We start from the raw sequence: 23501 nt of genomic DNA on the forward strand, positions 1-23501 counted from the left end.
ATCAAAACACATGAAATCTAACTTCTTTAACTGTTAAAAATTAAATGTATACATCATATACAGTACAGTTCATATCTAAAAGGGTAGCTAATTCAATTCAAGACTCATTTAGAGAAACATAAACATACTTCAAAAGGGGTAATTCAATTTAATGCAAGAATCACAAAAAAAATAAAAAATATGAAATGAGGCCTACCAATTTGATTCAATCTACAACACTGCCTATGAACTATATCTGATACCTGAATTTATACACACAAAAATGTAATAGTAATAATCAGTTAATAAGCAATGTACACAAGAAAAGAATAAATATAATGATTTTGTGAACTTCACATCTTGAATCAACTAAAAAAACTTAAAACCCATAAAGATTAAACAAAAAAGTTGTGAACTTTACTAGCATTGATCCAAGAAAAGAATAAAAGAACAATTATGATAACTTTACATATTTAAACAACACTTACAACCTAAACCCATGATGATTATGCAAAAAAAGTTGTGAACTTTACTCACATTGATGATTAATACAAGAAAAAATTGTAAAACTTCACATGTTGAATTAAGAACTATAGCTTAAAATCCATAAAGATTAAACAATAAAGTTGTAAACTTTACTTACATTAATCCAATCCAAGAAAGAATCAAATCAAACCCATAATGAAATATTTACTGATCTAGTGAGTGGGTGGTAAGTGGCAACCACAAATATTTTGAGATAAAATGGAAGTAAAAGAGGTGAAAAAAACAGCTACATTACTGCTGGAATCATGAAGTAGAGTGAAATAAAAATAAAATAATTAAAAAAGTACAATTAATTATAGTGTGGGGAAATTTGGGAATGGGAGGATATTTTGGATGAAGAGATCAAGAGCAAAAGGACAGAATGTGACTATGTGACTGTGTGTGTGTTTGGGGGTAGTTAGGGTTTTTCACTTTTTGGGAGGGCGCCAGATAAGTTGCCCAACAAAAATGGAGTCATCATACCTGGGTAACTTTTCGAGACATCGAATGTTCTTATTTGTATTCATGCATGCTAGTTGAGAAATTTCAAGAATTTAACTTGGTTTGCTTGACAATTAAGCGCGGATTCGGAGCAACTAATCACGGGAATTATGAAAAAAAAACCTCTCTCCTCGAAATCGAACCCGAGTTGTTTGACAACTAGTCGTGAACTCTCCCTACTAAAGCTCGATACCACTCAGCTAGAACGCCGGTGGTATACCTGGGTAACTTCACCTTACAATTAAGGGTAATTTTGCTTACACAAAATTAAGTTATTTATGCCCAGTTTACTTTTCACTTAAAGATTTATTTTTAGAAATCTCTTAATTCAGTATATAGAATTGTTATTTTTTATTATTTTATTTGTCACTTGATCTGAAAATTAATTCATTTATATTGATATAGATTCAAACACTCCTTTTCAAAATATAAAAACATGAAAACAAAAACAAATTTAAAAAAAATAAACAGTTCACCCGTCTTTAAATTTTACAAAAATATACACGATCTTTTTTCAATTTTGATTTTAGATGTCCAATAGTTTTAATTTTGATCTAGAAAACTACTCTCGAATCAATATTTCATAATTGTCATTTTAAATTATATATTATATATGCATATGCATGTAACCGCTATATATAAAAGTTTTGTGCACATACGAGATGATCTTTAGAAAACAAGTATTTACGCATACAACAATTATAAATATTACATCTGCTCACATTTTAAAACTTACAATTAAGTCAATGTTGTCATATATATATTTTATATTTTATTTATATTTACATTTATATATATACTATCTAATACACAAAAATGATGAATAGCAATCAGGGGTGTTTTCGTTCTTTCACTTTTTTTCCCACCTTTTTTTTTCAAATACCCCATACTTTGTTCCAATATTAAAATCGACCCCCAAACAGGGCAAAGTATCAAATACTCATTTTCATAAATAAAAAAAAATCTTAAATAAACTTCACCCAAATATTCAACGGGCCATGTCTTCTCGCTTGTAACGAGTTAAATTTTTCCGACACCATCGTTAAACTCGAAATAATTTTAGGAACACAATGTCACTAACTATACGCAAAACGGACGCTTTTTAAAAAACGCTAAATATTTGAGATACTTTTCATACACGTTGATTTTGCGTTACATTTTTAAAAGTCGACAATTGCATAGCGAAACGTGGATATGCACATATATTGTTAATTAAATAAGATTTAAATCTTTCACGGATTATACCTTTTAGTTCGACTCGAGTTGCGATTCAACGACATTATCGTTAGCTACGAAATAATTTTACAAACTAAACGCAATAAAATACATTGAAAACCAAACTCCCGACGCGAAGCGAGGGTTCGAACACTAGTTATATTTATAAGTTCTATTAAATCTCTAACTTAATGATGTGATAAATAAATATTTTCCAAGCATAAAAATAATTTAAATTTAAAAAGAAAATTTTTAAAACATCTTTGACGATGTCATTATTTTATATTAATTTAAAAAATAATATGAAATCTTTTATAAAAGAAAATACTAAACTCTCCTAAATAAAAGCTAACAAACTCTCATCTGCTATAATTTATTCTTCTGCCCATTTTATTGTTCAACAACTATGTTTTTCTTCTTTACAATCAATTTATTTCTACATTCTAGTCTCGCAAATACGATTACTCGATTTAACTCGGTTTGTTGTTAACTTTTACATTCAATTTTGTTTGATTATATGTTATCAGTTTTTAGTTGATGGAACCACGGTTTTGTTTGATTGATGGAACCCCACTCAATACAGTCAAATTTCAATTTGTTGTGTGGGAGTTGAATATTCTTAATACACTCAACTTAATTACGATTATTCGATTCAACCAGGTTTGTTGTTAACTTTACATCCAGTATTGTTTGATTATATGTTATCAATTTTTCTTTGATGGAACCACAAGTTTGTTTGATTGATGGAATCACAGTTAATACACTCAAAGTTTTATTGATGTTTCTCTTAGACCATTTCTAACAGCCCGTCAGCTTGGCTCCGTCAGTCTACTTGGCAAATATGACGGAAACTGACATTTTCTAACGGGGCGTCAGTTTTCGTCAGTTGGGGGCGTCAGTGAGACTGGTAACGCAAAAATAAAATCGTCAGTTTCTGTTTTGGCCAATCAATGATTTTTTGCTTTTTAATAAATATATATTTACTATTATTAATTTATTTTTTAACACTTCATTTCTAATCAGATTTTACCACATCACCCTACCCAATATTCAACACAAAAAACTGACACAACGGTTAAAAAATGTCAGAAACGGACATTGCCAAATCACAGTCAGATTGCACTTTTTGGCCAAACTGCCCGTGATATCATCGCCACGGTTAGAAATGGTCTTAGATGTGTTATAATGTGAGAGTTGAATATTCTCAATTTAGAACTTAATTTTATGAAGAAACTCTGAGTGTATTAATATAAGGCTTAATATGTTCTTAAACTTTGAATATAGTAATATGTTATATATCTATGCATCTTTGTTTATTATTCTGTAATTGATGGCATATAGGCTACCGGTTAAGGAAATATCCATTTGTAGTACATAGATACAATTTGTAATGATAATAATTTAACTCTGAATTTGTGGTGTGGTGACATATTTTCTTAGAATGTATGTTACAACAATACAACATCCTTGGTGAATATATATCTATTGTACTGATGTTGATGAGTTTAGATTGTTGTTCTTCAACTAATTCGTGAAATCACTGGTCATTCGACTAGTTATAACATTAAAAATAACACACGATTCGACATTTATTTATGAGGGCAAAGGGACTCGTTCATACGAAGAAAGTCACTATCAAATGATGTTTAACTGATTTATTTTTTTTTCATAAATTTAGAAGTTTTAAATCTTTTGTAGTTTTAATTCACGGATGTTTTTACATTACATTAAGTTTTTTAAATTATTTGCCTCATCACAAAGTAATTCATCGATTATAACTACGTAAAAAACAATAGTACAATTGTAAGTAGAATTTACATTTCCTAGATCCTGCAATAGTTTAGGAATAAAAACATAAATAAAGTTCAAAATTGAGACATTCAAGTTGTCGTACTCCATTTTCTTGGTAAATGATTACAGGAAAAACGCTGAAAATGTCACGTGTGTTGCACATGTGTCTTTTTTAGCACATATTGTATTATAACGTTATTATTACTCGTTATTACTAAATTATTACTCCTATATTCTAAAAGACATAGGGGAAAGACATAGGAGAGATGAATACTCCCGGAGGTACTTTCCACTTCTTGCCTTTTTTTTTCTTCCCTTTTTTTATAAATTCAACCACAAACTACCCCACACTTTATCCAAAAAATCAAATTCACCCCTCAAACAGGGAGGTAAAGTGTCAATTAACCATTCTTATAAAAAATCTTAAACAAACTCCACCAAAATATTCAACGGTCCATATCTTCGCACTCGCAACGAGTTAAATTTTTCCGCCACCATCGTTAAACTCGAAATAATTTTAGGAACACAATGTCACTAGCTATACGCAAAACGGGCGCTTTTTAAAAAACGCTAAATATTTGGGGTACTTTTCATACACGTTAATTCCCCGTTAAATTTTTAAAAGTCGACAACTCCATAGCGAAACGCGGAGATGCACATATATTGTTAATTTTAAATAACATTTAAAACTTTCACGGTTTATACCTTTTAGTTCGACTCGAGTTGCGCTTCAACAACATCATCGTTAGCCACAAAAAAAATTTACAAACTAAACGCAATAAAATACATTAAAAACCGAACCTCCGGCGCGAAGCGAGGGTTCGAACACTAGTTACTACTAATTACTACGAAGTATATTACTATTATTATTATAAAAATTATTTAATTGTTAATATGTAATGTTAAAAAATGATACAACGAATGGATCATACTGTGTATTGTTCAGTTATTATTATTTTAGTAAATCATAATATAAAAATTAATATTAAACTAATAATATATTATAAAAAATGTTTTATTTGGGGGAGTGGCTGTCACAACCCACATGAAGATGGAAAATTAAGCTCCTATGCTCATGGGTTTGTCATTCAATAAATCAACTTCATTTAATATTTGATTGATAAGAAATAGTTTCTTAATTTTGTTTTAAATTATCCATGAAAAAAAAAAAAAATCCTAATCCTGCATGTTAAATCACAGACAAATTGTGTGTTTTTTGGTAAAAAAAAGTGGGTTTTTGACTATGATTGTATTTGCCCCGTTAACCCAAAATATCAAATTTTTTGTGTCAAATATTTAAAAGGTGATGCGGTAAAATCTGATTTGAAATTGGGTATGAAATTTAATAATTTAAATAATAGTTATAAAATGTATCTTTCTTATGATTGGTTGGAAATTGGATCTAACGCTCAATTGAAACTCGTCAATATATTGACTAACGGAAGGAAGCGTCAAAAAGTGACATTGCGTTACATTCATTACTTTCCGTCAACTGTTGCCACGTACTCTTACTGACGATGCGTTACATTCAGCCTAAGGTATGAAAAGGGCTATAATTACTTAATTGAATTATCAGGAGTTCAATGGTCATATTTTAAAGGTTTAAAAATTTTAAAAAGTTAACTCTTAATGATAATAACCTATTTCATAATAATTTTAAATTTGAATGAATAATATGAATTGTAAGTAACTAGAGGGGGGTGAATAGTTACTTAATGGTTTCTTAAAACTTTTTCAAAATCTTTAGCTAATAAAAGATAAGTTTTAAGTGCGAAAGTGTTCGTGTTTGTTAATGCAAGTATGTAAAGAATGTAAGTGCACAAACACGAGGATTTATAGTGGTTCGAGAGGATGTTAACTAATCCTCCTTAATCCATTCCCCAATTCTAAGAATTGAGATTTTTCTTCACTATGATACCCCAAACCCGGTGGAGTGTCCGGATACATCACTAGCTCCTCGATAAGCCGCTACTTATGAACCCTTACGTCCCTTTGAAGAATTCACAAACACCAAATGCTCTTACCACAAGATCCTAATGCTCTAGCCTACTGAAATCACAACTACCTTCTATATCCCTTTAAGAAGATAGCTCACAAGTAAACTTATAGCTAAGCTTACAATCACTCATAGTTCTTCAATAGGTCACACCAACTTAATTCCCAATGGAATTGATCAACTTCCTAGATCCCTTTAAGGAAGTTGAATCATTAAGCAAGATGGTGTTTCCTATCATAAAAACTATCTAACTTCCTTGACCCCCTAAAGAAGTGTCTTACAAAGTAAACTTAAAGAAACAAATGATGAGTACAAAGTTTACATTTTAATTCTACTTAGTGTAAGTAGAATCTCTCTTTCTCTCTTATAATCTCTCTATAGATATGTGCTTGAGGCTTGGGAGATCAATAGATATGACTTTGAAAGAATGCTGGAAATAGGTGGTCTTCTGGTTTGGCAAAGTGATGTATTTATATTCCAAGAAAATATTGACAGACAAAACTACGGTCGAATCACGGTCGACCTTGTAGGCAGCCGTACAACTTCTGTCAGCATTTCAACCTATCCGTTGGAGCTCCTTTTTCTTTGAATTTTTGGCTTCTTTACCTAATATAGAGCCTTCAAAATATGCATAATACACCTAGAAGTTAACTCCATTACCCCTTTGATCTTGGACATATGCATGGAGGTTGACATGTGCTAGCTAAAGAGGAAAGTCCAATGTCCTTGACCATTGTCATTGATTTTCTTAAAAGGTAAATGCAGATTTTTGTCCCTTGACAAACCACTAGCATCCAAACTTCATTCCCCAAATCTTTAAACCCTTGTCTTCATCTTTGATAAAAGTATCTTGCCTATTGGAACCTTGTTACAACTCAATTGAACTAGTTTGAGAACACTTTGACTAGTTGCACTAATCACAAAGATACATCACTACATTCCAAACCTCATACCCATGTCTTCACCAACTTGGTCTTTTCTTTGATGAAAGTATCTTGCTGTTTGGAACATTGTTACATCTCAAATGAACTAGTTTGAATATAGTTGGAACTTAATGATCCTTGTTACAACCTTGACTAGCTTGAACTAATTACGTTTACATACATACAATGGTACATAAAATTAATGGGAGAACACCTCTTTAATTGGGACTTTAATGACTATTATTAGTATGTTTAAATGATATTATGTAATAGGATAAAAATATATAACACTTGTGTGTTTAATTTTAATTTGGCTCAAAATGTCATTAAGATGTCATTAGGTGTGTTTAGTAAAAATTAACATCTTTTGGTTCAAAACTCTTTTGAGATCAAAAAGGGCAACTATTATAAGTATGTTTAAAAAGGTTTTGTAAATTATAGATGCCTCAAAATAGTCTAACTTAAAGTGGATGATTTTGGTAACAGAGAAAACTGCGGTCGAGCTGCGGTCGTCCGTGAGGTTAGCCGTAGATTGACAGTTTTAGAGAAACTTAAATTCGTTGGTACAGGACACACACGGTCAGGTTCACGATCGACCGTGGTGCAGCCGCGTAACATTTTTACCAAGATAATTACTTATGTATTGGTCTTTTGCTAGAGATAGTTTAGGCTTGTGAACTTGTGTTGTTCAATACGTGGTTTAAGCACACAAGACTTAGTGTCATCATCAAAACAAAATGGTTAACATTTGAATATTAATATTGGATCACTAGCCAACAATGAATGATATAAAATTACTTTTTTAACCTTTTGCATAGGTAAAAAACAATAGTTGTACAATAAGTGTACTTAATATAATTTAAAAAATGAAGTTGTGATGTGGTTCAGTGGTTGGTGGTCTGCCTCCTTTAGAGGAGGTTAGGAGTTCGACCCTCGTTGGCTACATATTAAAAACACAATTTCATCCCTGCCATGAAGTATCCACCCATGACACATTTCCCATATCGTTTGGGGGGGGGGGGGGGGGGGGGGGTAAAGGGGAGGGGGGTTTTCACTTGGCCGTGCCTTTGGATCGATTTCAAGGTTTCCTCTCGGGCGTCGATGGGGGCTGGGTTATTATCGCTGCATCGGTATAGTCGAAACGGAGATGATCGCAACGGGTGGTTTAGTCCCCTCGGGTGATCCCAATCGCTGTCCAAATAAATATAATTTAAAAAATGATATTTCATAAAATTTAGTCGTTTAATGGTTAAAAGAGTATTTCAGTTGTAAATGTGTACTGTCAATTAGTACCATATATCATTCATAAGTCAGAAACAATCGAGCTGAATGTTTCACCATTTAGTATTTAATCATTTAATTAAAAGGTAACCAAACACACCCTTAATTATTTTAACACTTCCACCTGTCTATTATTGAATTCATGTAAGGTGTGGAAAGAACTAGATTATCTCTCTCTCAGTTTAGAGACTCATTGTAACTTTCTTTCTCTACATTTTATCAATGAAATTATTATGTTTAGCTTGTTCATCTTGTAATCGAGACCTCTTATAAGCTTATGGCATATCACAACTCCTACTCCTAATTAACATTTTGTTTCAAAGTTTGATCAGTGAAAATGAATAATTCAGAATCAGAATAAGTTCTTTGTTTTTTAAAGATTAAATGTAAGAGAAAAATAATTTAATGGAAAATTATACTCATTTTTTTGACATTTTTCTATCATTTGATAACTATAATTTTTGTATACTTTATATCTTAAAACTTTTAAACATAACTCTAAAATCTATGTTTACAAAATTAATTTAGGCATAAGTAATGAATGGTACATTCTGATTAGTAGATTAGTTATTAAAAAGTTAAGAGTGTGCTTGTTTACCTTTTAAATTAAATGATCCATGCGTTCAATGATAAACCATTTAGCAATTGGCCTGTTATTTTCTGAGATCTGAATGACATATCATGTTGAATTATTTAATATTCGATGTTGAACCATTTAGACTTGAAACTATTGGGAAATTACGGCCTCATTAATTCTCACCACCCAACCCAACAATAACAGTAAAAAAATAAGAACAATCCACAACACAAGAATTTAACGTGAAAACTCTAAAACAGGAGAAAAACACGAGCCTCCAAAGAGAGAAATACATTATATCACAAATTGTTACAAAGACATAGACGACTCTCTTAAGCCAACTACACTCTCCAAAGTAATTAACTAATATAACTCTCAAACAAGGGTAAGAAATAAATAAATAATGAAATACTTATAGTGTATTGATTGGTGCAAGTTGGAACGAATCCCATGAGCTCCTTTTATAACTAAGGATTTCACCTCCAACTTCTTCCACTCACCTATGTGGGACAAATTTATTTTATATTCAAAGAGATTACTCCTCTTTTCTTCCATCCACCAATGTAGAACAAGTAACCATATCATTTTTCTATCAAAAATAACACCAACAAATCTTCCCCTTTTGATAGAAATAGATAACCATACTTCCACATTGCAAAGATGCCCGACGTAGACGCTTCCTCGATGACAACTTCAAGATCCTCATCTTCATACCGCTGACATTATCTCTAACCCAAGAAATAAAATTTGCATCCAAATCAAACATTGTCTAAACCGACAATCATTGCCATAACAGACCATCATAACTCTTAACAGAATTATCATACTCCACCATAAAGAGTATCACACTTAGAATAAACCATCTAAGAATTTCACCTCGGAACATGTTGAACAACCAGCTGAAACATTATGGTGCAACTTCCCTGTTTGGATTTCCCGAAAGTTCCATCAGCTACCAACATCAGTTTCCACCACACACCTTGCATTAACGTTAAACCAATGCCCATGTGCAATTGTGGAACCGCTAACAAACATCCTTTTCCATGGTGGCGCGGACACACCATGAGGATGACGTGACTTCAGAGGAATTCGTCACTCTCCGTAACAAGGGAGATAATGTTAGCGCCTTTGGAGTCATTTCTCGAATTAGCTCCACCTGGACAATTAACCCTTATATGCCCAGTCTTCCCGAACTTCCAGCATACCAGATTCTTATTAGAGTTTCTTTTCCTCCTATCTGAACACAACAGTACCGTACTTTCTGATGACGAGACCACGTTACCTTTCAGTTTTTTCTCCTCAGATAGGAGCTTGCTAGTAACGTCTTCAAACTTTAGAGTTTCTTTCCCATACATCAAAATATATTTCATATGCTCATAGGACGATGACAAAGATAATATCAACCTCCAAGCTTTTTCTTCATCTTCCACTTTAACTCTAATAGCCTTGATAATGCTAAAAACGAACATATATTTCATAGCATTATTCCTCAAGAAAGACAAGCTTTTAGTTGCAATTGTCCTATTTACAAGTGATATTCGTTTAAATAATAAAAGGTGAAGACAAAAGGCAGATTCGACGAATTGAAGACGCAAACGACCAAAAAGCTCAAAAGTACAAAAGACAATCAAAGAGGTTCCAATTATTGATAAGAAACGTCTTAAAATTACAAGAGTACAATATTCAAAACGCAAAGTACAAGATATTAAATTGTACGCAAGGACGTTCGAAAATCCGGAACCGGGACCAGAGTCAACTCTCAACGCTTGACGCAACGGACTAAAAATTACAAGTCAACTATGCACATAAATATAATATAATATTTAAATAATTCTTATAATTATTTATATATTATATATTATATTATTAAAAACCGTCGGCAGAAAAAACAAAGGCATGTGAGCCTCCCCAGCTGGCCATGCGATCGCATGGCCTTGAAGGGTAAAGCTTATGCGATCGCATGAGCCACTTTTCCAGCCCACATGCCTATAAAATTCGCAGCTTGGTGAACATCAAAACACATCTTTTTCTTCTCCTCATTCAACGTATAATATTTATATTTATATTATAATTTTAATTTTAATTTTAATTTATAATAATAAGGGTGTGTTAGCTAATGTTGTAAGGGTATAAGTCGAAATTCTGTCCGTGTAACGCTACGCTATTTTTAATCATTGTAAGTTATGTTCAACCTTTTTAATTTAATGTCTCGTAGCTAAGTTATTATTATGCTTATTTAATCCGAAGTAATCATGATGTTGGGCTAAAAATATTAAAATTGGGTAATTAGGCTTTGTACCATAATTAGGGTTTGGACAAAAGAACGACACTTGTGAAAATTAGACTATGGGCTATTAATGAGCTTTATATTTGTTTAACTAAATGATAGTTTGTTAATGTTAATATAAAGATTTACAATTGGGCGTCCCTATAAATAACCATTTACACTCGATCGGACACGATGGGTGGGGTATTTATATGTACGAATAATCGTTCATTTAACCGGACACGGGAATGGATTAATAGCCACTAGAATTATTAAAACAGGGGTGAAATTATGTACAAGGACACTTGGCATAATTGATAACAAAGTATTAAAACCTTGGGTTACACTCAGTCGACATCCTGGTGTAATTATTAAACAAAGTATTAAAATCTTGTTACAGTTTAAGTCCCCAATTAGTTGAAATATTTAACTTCGGGTATAAGGATAATTTGACGAGGACACTCGCACTTTATATTTATGACTGATGGACTGTTATGGACAAAAACCAGACGGACATATTAAATAATCAAGGACAAAGGACAATTAACCCATGGGCATAAAATTAAAATCAACACGTCAAACATCATGATTACGGAAGTTTAAATAAGCATAATTCTTTTATTTCATATTTAATTTCTTTTATTTTATATTTAATTGCACTTCTAATTATCGCACTTTTATTTTTTGTTATTTTATTTAATTGCACTTTTAATTATCGTACTTTTTAATTATCGCAAGTTTATTTTATCGCACTTTTATTTATCGCAATTTCATTATCGTTATTTACTTTACGCTTTAAATTAAGTCTTTTATTTATTTAATATTTTACATTTGGTTTTAACTGCGACTAAAGTTTTAAAATCGACAAACCGGTCATTAAACGGTAAAAAATCCCCCTTTAAAATAATAATATTACTTATATATATATATTCGTATTTTTATAAATTAAACTAATATGGCGTTAAGCTTTGATTAAAAGATTCCCTGTGGAACGAACCGGACTTACTAAAAACTACACTACTGTACGATTAGGTACACTGCCTATAAGTGTTGTAGCAAGGTTTAAGTATATCCATTCAATAAATAAATAAATATCTTGTGTAACATTGTATCGTATTTAATAGTATTTCCTTGTAAAATTTAATAGTATTTTATACCCCTTGGCTCTAACATCAAGTATTTTTGGCGGCGCTGCCGGGGAACGCCGAAGTGAAACGCCACACACATATAAAAAAAAAACTACGCTTTTGTAAAAATACGTTTTAAATATTCGAAAATATAAAAAGAAAACAAAAATATAAATATTTTTAAGAGTTTGTTAAATATTTAAGTTCTATAAAAGTTTCTTTATCTTTATTTTATAAAAATATAAGTTTTATTTAATTTATATAAATATATTACATAAATATATAAAACAGAAAAAAATATATATAAAAACACTCGGGCCTGCTACTGTAGCAGCCTGTAACCTGGCCCAAAACCTCAGCTAATGCGATCGCATGAGCCCGAAGGCATAAACTCATGCGATCGCATGAGAGTGTCTGACACGCCAACTGCAACTCTAAAACTGCATTAATTACGGGTATTATTATTATTATTATTTAATAAACCCTAATTAGGTTTTATTATTTAATTAGTTATTAGTTTTTAGATTTAATTTATATATTTAGTTTAATTAGTTTAATTAAATTTTAAAATTAATAGTTTTATAAAATAAATAATTTAAAAATAATATTTTTATAAAAATTGTACTTTTTACAACTTTTAGTATATTTTTATATATTATTTTTTTAATTGTTTTTAGCGTAATATTTGTATTTTTCGCTCGTATTTAGTTTTAATTTATAGTTTTTGCCATAGTTATTTTTATTTCTAGATTTTTAGGCTTTGCCGTAAAATCCCTTAAGTGCTTTTTCTTTAGACTAAGATATAGGTGCTTTAGAATTTTGCGACGCCTTTTTAAGTTTTAGTTCATTTTTAAGATATTGCCATTTGGGATACAGTTTTACTTGTAAGCTTTAATATTTTTAGACGCCTTTTACCTGTGTATCAATTATCATTCCAATTAGTAATCTCAATTTGCGATTATAATTTTAAGTTAGTGATAGTAATAAGGTTGGGTTAGTCAAGTATTTTTAAGTTTTATAAGTCACTCTTTTTCTTTCTTATTTTTTCGTTCTTTTCTTTTTCGACCTTTTTTGACGCGCTCTTTTTCTTTCTTATTTCTCGCCATTCTAGTTTTAGGACATAGATTTTTATTCTACTTCTTATCTAAATTTCTTAAAATTACGAAAATTTATTTTAAGTGGTTAAATTGATAGACGTCAAAATTTTCTGGTTCGTAGTAATAGTTGGATTTGTACCTGGACCGGGTTATTGGAGCCAAACAGTCCTCAATTATATTGAGACCAAACGAATCCTGCCCCTCTGCTGCATCTGTTGGCTATTCGAAACGTGGGCAAAATCAGAAAAGTCTATTAATTGGATAACTTATATAATTTTTTCTTTCCTTTTAAAAACTAATAGGATATTCAGTGAATGCACCGAGCAAGACATTCACCACCTTTTGTACGTTCACCACCTGTAACTCGATCAAGACATCTAGCAAATATTACCGCCGTTGATTTTTCTTTAGAATCGTCATCCAGTCGACCAAGTACTCCAATTCAAATTTTCGATAATCCATTTTTTGAACCCGACCTCACAATTGAGAATCCGGAGAATATTCAGGGACGATTCATAGATCCTGAACCATTAAATTTTCCTCTGGAACCACCAATCATTCAAACAGAGATTGTTGAGGAACGAACCATTAAATCCGAATCCTCTAGTGATTCCGATTCAACAAATTCAATTATGGGGAATCTGGAACCTTTAAGTATGGAAGACCGAATGAGAGCTAAACGCACTGGCCAAGGTCACACAATTACTCATCCAGACATTAATGCGCCAGATTATGAAATCAAAGGACAAATTCTACACATGGTGACTAATCAATGCCAATTTAGTGGTGCGCCGAAGGAAGATCCAAATGAACATCTTCGTACCTTTAATAGGATCTGCACTCTATTTAAAATCTGAAAAGTGGAGGATGAACAGATATATCTCATGTTATTTCCCTGGACTTTAAAGGGAGAAGTCAAAGATTGGTTGGAATCGTTACCTGAAGGGGCGATCGATACATGAGATGTTTTAGTTGAAAAATTTCTTAAACAATTCTTTTCGGCATCTAAAGCCGTAAGATTTCAAGGAGAAATTGTTACGTTCACACAGAAATCGAATGAAACTCTATATGAGGCGTGGACAAGATTTGGAAAGTTATTAAGAGGATGTCCGCAACATGGTTTAGACACCTGTCAAATAGTACAAATATTCTACCAAGGATGCGACATCACTACAAGAAAAGACATAGATATAGCAGCTGATGGTTCCATTATGAAGAAAACCGAAACTGATGCTTATAAAATTATTGATAACACTGCTTCCCACTCACATGAGTGGCACCAAGAAAAAGATATCGTTAGATCATCTAAAGCAGCTAGAGCCGATTCTAGCCATGACTTAGATTCCATTTCCGCAAAGATAGATGTTGTGGAGAGACGAATGGAAAAGATGACTAAAGATATCCACTCAATACGAATTAGTTGTGAGCAGTGTGGAGGACCACATTTGACAAAAGATTGTCTCAGTATTGAATTAACAATGGAACAAAGAGAGAATGTTTCATATCTAAACCAAAGGCCTGGAAATAATTATCAGAATAATTATCAACCGCCAAGACCGATTTACAATCAAAATCAAAATTATAACCGAAATATTCCATACAACAACCAACAAGTATCTAACAATACTTACAACCAGCAAAGACCTAATTTTCAAAACAAACCATCACAACCCGATGATAAAAAGCCGAATTTAGAAGATATGATGACGAAGCTAGTTGAAACTCAAACGCAATTTTTCACATCTCAAAAACAAACTAATGAACAAAATGCTCAAGCATTTAGAAATCAACAAGCTTCTATTCAAAACTTGGAACAAGAAGTAAGTAACCTAGCAAGGTTAATAGGTGAAAGAAAACCGGGAAGTTTACCTAGTGATACAGATGCAAACCCCCGGAATGAAACAGCTAAAGCCATTACCACAAGAAGTGGTACAACACTTAAACCACCTGAAATACCTGTAACTTCTGATGAAGCTATTCCTACTTCACAAGAACCACAACCTGATCAAGATAAGGAAAAAGAACCGGTAGTTGAAAAGGTTAATGAAGATAACACAGTTAAGGCTAAACCTTATGTTAAACCATACCAACCACCACTTCCTTACCCGAGTAAAATGAAGAAAGAGAAACTTGGAGCCGAGCAATCCAAATTCTTGGATATGTTTAAACAGATAAATGTAAATCTTCCTTTCATTGACGTGATTTCAGGAATGCCTAGATATGCTAAATTCTTGAAAGATCTAATCTCAAATAGAAAGAAAATGGAAGAACTCTCGGCTGTTACTATGAATGCTAATTGTTCAGCAGTGCTGTTGAATAAGATACCAGAAAAATTATCTGATCCAGGAAGTTTCACAATTCCATATTTTCTGGGTAGTCTTAGTTCAATAGAAGCATTAGCAGACTTAGGTGCTAGTATAAATTTAATGCCGTATTCACTATACACTAAACTAGACCTTGGAGAATTGAAACCAACACGAATAAGTATACAACTAGCCGATCGATCAATAAAATATCCTAGAGGGATAATAGAGAACATGCTAGTTAAAGTTGGTACTTTAGTATTTCCAGTAGATTTTGTTGTTCTGGACATGGAAGAAGATTCTCAAGTTCCTCTCATATTAGGAAGACCATTCTTAAACACGGCTAAAGCAATGATAGACGTGTTTGGTAAGAAACTGACCCTAAGTATAGAGGATGAGAGTGTTACCTTTTCAGTTGATAGAGCAATGCAACAACCGCAATCTGCAGATGATACATGTTATTATATTCAAACTATAGATTCACATGAAGAATTGTTAGAAGAATTTCCAGAATTACAAGGAACAGGAGAATGTTCTTTAGGAGAAGGTAATGAACCAATTGATGAAGCTGAAATGTTAGCTACACTTATAGCTAATGGATATGAACCAACAACAGAAGAAATTCAAATGCTAAAAGAAGAAGACAGATATCGATACAAATCATCGATAGAAGAACCTCCAAAATTAGAGTTAAAGCCACTTCCAAACCATTTGGAATACACTTATTTACATGGTGAATCTAAATTACCTGTAATAATATCGTCTTCTCTTACTGAAAATGAGAAATCACAACTCATTTCTGTGTTGAAAGCTCATAAACCAGCCATTGCATGGAAGATTCATGATATTAAAGGAATAAGTCCTTCGTATTGCACACATAAAATCCTTATGGAAAAAGGTCATAAAACGTATGTGCAACGCCAACGAAGACTAAATCCGAATATGCAAGATGTAGTTAAAAAAGAAATTATTAAACTGCTAGACGCAGGTCTAATTTATCCAATTTTTGATAGTCCATGGGTAAGCCCAGTTCAATGCGTGCCTAAGAAGGGTGGCATGACTGTCATTACAAATGAAAAAAATGAGCTTATTCCTACTAGGACTGTAACAGGATGGCGTGTATGTATTGATTATAGAAAATTAAATGACGCCACCAGAAAAGATCACTTTCCCTTACCTTTTATTGATCAAATGTTGGAAAGATTAGCCGGAAATAGTTACTATTGTTTTCTTGATGGTTTTTCCGGATATTTTCAAATTCCAATAGCACTCGAAGATCAAGAGAAAACCACATTCACGTGCCCTTATGGTACTTTTGCTTACAAACGCATGCCATTTGGACTTTGCAACGCCCCTGCAACCTTTCAAAGGTGTATGATGGCGATTTTTCACGACATGATAGAAGAATGCATGGAAGTTTTCATGGATGACTTTTCAGTCTTCGGTGATACATTTGAATCATGTCTAGCTAATCTTGAACGAATGCTGATTAGATGCGAATAATCAAATCTAGTACTTAATTGGGAGAAATGCCATTTCATGGTTAAAGAAGGCATCGTTCTTGGACATAAAATTTCAAAAGAAGGAATTGAAGTGGATAGAGCTAAAGTAGATGTAATTGCTAAACTTCCACATCCCACCAATGTTAGAGGAGTTAGGAGTTTTCTAGGGCATGCCGGTTTTTACCGACGTTTCATAAAAGATTTTTCTTAAATTGCCACTCCTATGAATAAATTCCTAGAAAAGGATGCTCCATTCATCTTTTCAGATGAATGTATCAAATCTTTTAATATTCTTAAAGAGAAACTCACTAATGCGCCGATCATGATAACACCAAATTGGAATCTATCGTTTGAACTAATGTGCGATGCAAGTGATTTTGCAATGGGAGCCGTTTTAGGACAAAAGATTGAAAAACGATTTCAACCTATATATTATGCTAGTAAGACGTTACAAGGAGCACAAACGAACTATACAACTACTGAAAAAGAACTCCTTGCTATTGTCTTTGCTTTTGACAAATTTCGTTCATATCTCGTTCTAGCAAAAACGGTGGTCTATACCGACCATTCTGCTCTTAGATACCTATTTTCGAAACAAAATGCCAAACCAAGATTAATCCGTTGGATCTTACTCTTACAAGAGTTTGATATTGAAATCCGAGATAAAAGAGGAGCAGAAAATCTCGCCGCTGATCATCTTTCTCGTCTTGAAAATCCAGAATTAGAAGTTCTAAATGAATCGGCCATACAAGACAACTTTCCTGATGAATATCTATTGAAGATAGATTATACTGAAATTCCATGGTTTGCAGACTATGCAAACTACTTAGTATGTGGATTCCTTGAAAAAGGATTATCGTACCAAAAACGAAAGAAATTCTTCAGTGATATAAAACACTATTTCTGGGAAGATCCACATTTGTTTAAAAGTTGTCCCGATGGAATAATACGCCGATGTGTATTCGGAGATGAAGCTAGTAAAATTTTAAACCATTATCACACAAGACCAACAGGAGGGCATTATGGGCCTCAACTAACAGTAAGAAAAGTTTATGATGATGGATTCTATTGGCCTACAATTTACAAAGACGCTCACCTTCTTTGCAAATCATGTGATGCTTGTCAAAGGGCCGAAAAAATAAGTTAACGTGATGAAATGCCACAAAATGTCATTCAAGTATGTGAAGTATTTGACATTTGGGGTATTGACTTTATGGTTCCATTTCCAAAATCTCATAATAATCTCTATATTCTCGTTGCCATTGATTATGTATCTAAATGGGCGGAAGCACAAGCTCTCCCAACTAACGATGCACGAGTTGTAGTCAACTTTTTAAAACGTCTTTTTGCAAGGTTTGGAACACCGAAAGCTTTAATAAGTGATCGGGGAACTCATTTCTGTAATAATCAACTTGAGAAAGTTCTTAAAAGATATGGAGTAACTCATAAAATCTCCACCGCATATCATCCACAAACAAGTGAACAAGTTGAAAATACCAACCGAGCTTTAAAACGTATTCTAGAGAAAACCGTAGGATCAAATCCGAAGGAATGGTCCATTAAATTGGAGGATGCACTCTGGGCTTTTAGAACAGCCTACAAAACTCCAATTGGAACCACACCTTTTAGACTCGTTTATGGAAAAGCATGTCATCTTCTAGTAGAAATTGAACACAAAGTATTTTGGGCTTTGAAGACATGTAATCTTGATTTACATGAATCTGGATGTCTACGATTAAGTCAACTAAACGAATTAGAAGAATTAAGACATGAAGCATACGAAAATTCGTTAATCTATAAAGAAAGAACGAAGAAATGGCATGATAAAAGAATCAGAAGTTCAAAAGAATTTAAAGAAGGAGACAGAGTTCTTCTTTTCAATTCACGATTCAAGCTATTTCCTGGAAAATTGAAATCAAGATGGTCTGGACCATTCATAGTCAAAAGAGTTTTCTCATACGGAACGATAGAATTAATAAATTCAAATGGAATTGAATTTAAAGTTAATGGTCACAGAGTTAAACATTACATAGATAATCCGATGGAAGTCGAAAATGAAGTTAATTACAATTTCGATACCACAGCTAACTAAGTGTGGGGAGAATCAAGTCTTTAAAGGATAATATGTATTTCTATTTGAGTTAGATTATCTGTTTTCGTTTAGTTCTCGAAAATGGAACCCGAATGGTCTTTCCCTAGCAGACCCTAAAGAACTAGTCTTCTCCCCCCATTCTGAATTTTTATTTTTTTTAGGTTTTTACGAAATGAAGACTTCCTGTGAACTAAACCATGGTCTAATGCTACACGCTTTAATCACTAAATGTAATAATGACACACTTTCGAGTGAAATAGTATCAGTAATCAGAGAAATATTGGACGAAGTAAGAAAAGAATCCAGATGCGAAGATAATAAGTTACAATTTGGTAAAGGAAAATCAAAATCCGCAGCGAAAAGAAGAGCACGACACCTTGAAAGATGTCACAAATGCGGAAAATGGTCACATGGAGGTAAATATTCAAATAATCAAACCTATTCAAATACCGAATTTGTTACTTTATGCAGAGATGGACCGTTCATATGTTTAGAAGAAAAAACACTGAATGCTCGAGGTTACGCCTATGTAGCTATTAAAAACCAATTAAACCGACTATCTTATGAATGAGATAGATCATATAAATAAGAATACTATCTCACAGGTAAGTCTGTACAGTTTTTTATTTTTTTTATTTTTATTTTTAACCTTTTGATAATAAACGCTAATTTGTTCGCTATAAAGTATTAAATTGGTATTGAATGAAATTAGGTTTGGCGACCGAAATTATTGATATCATACAAAAATTTATTACATCACTGCGAAATTTAACGTTTATTCTTAAGGTATAAAATTCTTTAATCAATCAACCCAAAATATTTCAAAAAATTCGTCATGAGTTAAATTAGGTCATGAAACCGAAATTACTTTACCGAAAAGAGGGGCGTATATTTTTGATAATATTTGATTGATTAAAGTGGGATAAAATCCAAAAAAAAATTTAATTTTATTTTTTACCATGTTTTTAAAATTAATATATAAATATTAAATTAATATTTTGAACTTTGTAAAATCAATATATTTAAGTTTGTAAATATTTGAAAAATTAATCTTTTTAATATAAGTTTGTATGTATAAAAACAAAAATATAATATAAGTTTGGTGTGAATTAATAATATGAATTTTTAATTAAGTTTGGTGTGAATTTTTAATTTTATGCATTTTAAATTTAAGTTTGGTGTGAATTTAAAAATAAAAATTTACTTTATTTCGCTAATTTAAAAATATGATTTTTAAAATTCGTCGTGAGTTGAAGACTAGGTCGTTGAACCGAAATTGCTTTACCCGAGGGAGGGACGAGAACTTTTATTATCATTATTTCTAATCTTATTGAATTAAAGTATGCCAAAAACATTAAAAAAAAAAAAGCCCAAAAATCTTTACTTTTAAAACCGCGCTATGATTTGACAAATTTTAAAAATTTTGTCAAGGGACGGACTAGGACAACGATCCGAAACGCCCTCGCTCCTAAAGGAAAACAAATTTTTTAGAATTTTATTAATTATATGTTTTAAAAGTTATAAGGTTTTGTAAAAAAAAAAAAAGGGCAAAGTACTGTACCCGGGACTCCATGCGATCGCATGGAGTTTGGCCTTTGCAGCCATGCGATCGCATGGCCCTGGAAATCAGGCCAGACACAAAAGTCCCAGTCGACCTGCTTCTGCCTCACACCAACACACACACAACACATACGAAAATACTCTCAAATCTTCATCAAAATTCACCAAAATCCACCGTAATTCGTCATTTTTCTTGCTCTAATCATGCCTAGATTCTCATTCTTCAGCAAAATGGTAAAAATTACACCCCTAAACTCTATAAATTCCTAGTTTTTGTGATAATTATCAATTTTTTACCTAATGCAATTTTGTTAATTTATAGTGTAATTAGTGTTAAATTGTTAGTATTTTATGCATGTATAACCTAGATTGATGCTATTTAACATGATTTGAAATCAAAAACTTCAAAAATTTTAGAAATCTAGGGTTAGTGTTCTTGAGCAATTTGGGGCTTTTTGATATAAACAGGTTATGGTCAATTTTTGTCATGAATTATTGCTAAATTGAGTAGTGTAACATGTTTAGATAGTTAAATAATCCAAACATTGATCCTAAACATGATTTTTGGAGATTAAAGTGGACTTTTTAAGTTCAAAATTCATGAACTTGATTAATTTGATGTAATTGCCATTTGAGACTTGTTTAATTATTAGTAATGACTATTTTGACATGTTATTTGAGTTAAATGCTTATGAACTTTGTATACATTTTCATATGTGCTTATTTGAAAAGTGTAGAATTGTGAAAAATTGTGAAAATGTGTATAAGTTTAATTTTGATTTAACATGTTATAGTGATTGTTTTAAGTTGTTATTTTGCTAACACTAATGCATATTTGGATGCACAAATTTTGTGTTTAATGTGTTTTGCAGAAAGCCGATACTGGAGGTTCAGGAGCATCATCATCTAGACGACCAGCACCAGCACCAGAACCAGAACCAGAAATGCAACACGAACAAGAACCACAACAAGAAATACAACAACAGCCTGATCAGCACATACCTTATTATGATCCGGTACAGTTTGTTGATGAATTCATAGTATTCCCAATGAGGCCGCCAGTAGAATTTCCAACGATTCCTGAGCACACTCTGCATCCTAATCTGAGATTTGATAGGAGATGGAGAGATTGCGAGACATATCAAAGGAACAAATTCAAATTGGTAACAAAAAATGTAGAGGTGCCAAGGGTAATCGATTGGGCCCCTTTGGAAACGGTCCATCTAGCTGACCGTGTTAGACAGCTTTTGGTACAAAGGTATGGCAGTTCTTCTTTTACAGATTGGGAACGTCTTTTCACCATTCGTAGGCCTGTATATAAGGAATGGTGTATTGAGTTGATGAATACTGTATCACTTGATACAAATATAGTTAGAATAGATGATAGAAGATTTCTTAGGTTTATCCTTGGCGGTAGGATGTACAGAATGTCCATGCTGGACATGGCCAGGACCTTACAGATATATACTCCTGATGAGTTGCTATTACCCGATTGTACAAATTTGATTCATTATGGTGAAAGGGTAGATAGTAACTTTGACGCTGACGCCATTTGGAGGCGTATGTCACATTTTGATGTTTTTACACGAGCAGGAGGACACTCCTATACGCATATTGACAGAGTCGAGCTTCGTATTATTCATAGATTTTTGGCTAACTCAATTACACAGAGAGGTCACAATAAATAAAAAATTACCTTACATGATTTATTCTGCCTAAAGTGTATTCGAGATCCTAGAAGCTTTGTCAATATCCCTTACTGTGTTGCTTTTTATTTATCTAAAATGGTAGAGGGAATGCAGGAAGGGAGTATAATAGGAGGAGGTATTTTTGTTACTCTCATTGGAGAGTATTTAGGTGTTGATAGGAACCAAGGGGGTCCATTACAGCTTTGTAGAGAACAGGTTGAGCCCTTAGGATTGAAAGTTTATGTGGGTGCTAAGGTATTGAAAAGTAGACGTAACCAGGCAGTACCCTATGAGGGATCTCATCCTCAGGTAGAGAGAGGCTCAGACGAGGAAATGGAGGAGGCAGAAGACATTAGGGATGTCTTTCGAGATGCTATTCTTGAAGTCCACGTTCGTATAGATGAGGAAGCAATGACGAACGCGGCCAGACATAGTATGTATGAGCAGTGGAACTCCGAGCGAGTATACGAGGATTATAGGCGACGCCAACACGATAGCTGGTTAGTTCATCAGCACCAAATCATGAGCCAGCTATCATATCAGGTACCAAATAACTATGTACCTACTCGACCTGCTCATTTTCCGCCACACAGCCCCGATATCTGACCACCCTTTAACAGGTATGACTATAACCAAGCCTATCAAAACACCTATAACCAACAATGGAACCCACCTGACGAGATGAACTGGAACCCATATCCAGACTGATTTAGTTCCATTTGGTTATTTATATGATTTTTATGTTTTTATCTTTTTACTTATTCATGTTTAAACTTATGTTATTGAATATACTTATGTAATCTTTATCATTTTTATTATTATTGTGTACTAATATTTCACATTTAGGATTTGAAAGTGGGATATTAAGTTCCATTTCAAATTGCCATGCATGTTTATATTTGTATGTATGTATATTGTAAATTGTACAAAACAGGGTAAAATAGCGCATTTTCAAAGACTGGCATTAAGTTCAGCAAAAGCTACTAATTTTGACGACAAGATGACAAATAAATGTGATGTAACAACAGACGGAATGAACAAATGATATGCACCATTTATCATTCAGCAAACAAACGCC

This window comes from Rutidosis leptorrhynchoides, chromosome 3 (genome assembly GCF_046630445.1).
Source record: "Rutidosis leptorrhynchoides isolate AG116_Rl617_1_P2 chromosome 3, CSIRO_AGI_Rlap_v1, whole genome shotgun sequence".
Classification (NCBI taxonomy): Eukaryota; Viridiplantae; Streptophyta; class Magnoliopsida; order Asterales; family Asteraceae; genus Rutidosis; species Rutidosis leptorrhynchoides.